Source organism: Rutidosis leptorrhynchoides, chromosome 4 (assembly GCF_046630445.1).
Source record: "Rutidosis leptorrhynchoides isolate AG116_Rl617_1_P2 chromosome 4, CSIRO_AGI_Rlap_v1, whole genome shotgun sequence".
In the NCBI taxonomy this organism is placed as follows: Eukaryota; Viridiplantae; Streptophyta; class Magnoliopsida; order Asterales; family Asteraceae; genus Rutidosis; species Rutidosis leptorrhynchoides.
Window position 1 is genome coordinate 592,802,382 of NC_092336.1, and position 1,677 is coordinate 592,804,058.

Here is a 1,677-nt window from a genome sequence, read left to right on the forward strand (position 1 = left end):
TGGGTTAACTGCAGCACCTCTTGCAGCCTCGACCCATAACATTATGTCGTTCACTCGCTGATTGATGAGTTCCTCGATTTCTTGTTCCGTCATTCGGTTCAATCGCGCCATAATCTTCAATAAGAATGAAAAAATAATTATTCACATGGAATATTATAGATGTAGTGTGTATTTACAGTACATCGTAGCTTATTAATAATATGAACCAGTTATTATTATAAAAGCCTTTTCTTCTTATTAGCGTTTTATAATTATATCTAGGGTAGTACCTACCCGTTAAAGTTCATACTTAATAGCTTAGTACGAAAATCAATTACTACCACCCAAATAATACTCAACCATGGAAAATTATTGCATTTCACAATTCACTATTTTACATATGCTTATCTTACATCAAACATTAAACAAACCACACTAGTAATATTATACAAAACGTTATATGATCCCATGGTTTAAAACAACAGTGCATCATTTAACCAAAACGTTTGTGTTCAAAGAAATCGCTTAAAGGTTATCCTGGCTGTCTCCCTGCGTTTTGGCTGAGGGGCTGAAGAACTGGATGCCGGGATAGAACTAATAGCAGTGTTGTAAAAGTCGGCCGAATTGGCAGACGCGTCGGCCGATGCGTCATTTTTTTGGGTTCTCCGTCCCGTTTTTCTGAAAACGACTCAAAAGACGGTCAAAGCTAAAAATTCGGTCAAAGTCTGTCAAAGACGGCGAAAGTTGGTCAAAAATGGTCAAACTCAGTCAAATGTTCGTCAACATGTGATATGTTTTAAAATTAGGGTTTGTTTTCATATTTTGGGCCGCTCTTTTCTCTGCGTCCTTATCGATTATGTACTCGGTAACATTAATTGAGTTTGAAGTTTGATTGTATTTAAATTCAAGTTGTTATTTAAGATATTTATGATACATAATCAACTATTTTATACATATATAAATATATATTTAAGAAATTATTAATAAAGTCAACGTTGGTCAACGACCGATGCGTCCCCGACGCGTCCCCGACTCAGCCGGCGCGTCCTTTTTAGGTCTCGACCGATGCGTCCCCGACTCGCGATTTTTACAACCTTGACTAATAGGAATAGCGGGAATAGGGATGGAAGTGTCTGGTGGAGTTGGTGCCACAACATCCTCACTAAACTCGGGATATGGATTTTCCAATTCAGTAGCCTTTCGTTTCTTTCCTCGTTCGAACTTGTCTTTCGTAATTTCCTGTATTTCTTCCTCCTCAGGATCACTTTCCGGTTCCTCTTCAATTGATTCATCCGGAAATTGTGAGTCTTCCCCAAAGGTGTCGTTTTCATCATCGGATAGGTTAATGACTGGAACACTATCTGAGGATTCTGGTTCGGAGTCGCTGAATGTGATAACAAGTTCTAAGCCAGACATCTATCACACAACAACTAGCACGTTAGTACCACATAATCTTTACATATTAATTTTTAACCAACAAGGATAAGCAATAGTTTTCGAAATCAAACACGGTCAAAGTCCAGACTCACTAATGCATCCTAACAAACTCGATAAGACACACTAATGCAAATTTTCTGGTTCTCTAAGACCAACGCTCTGATACCACCTGAAGCGTCCCGTTCATATCGAATATAAACGTCACGTACTCATTGGTGTCATTGCGAGGTAGTGACCTCTATATGTGACATTTTTAAAAAT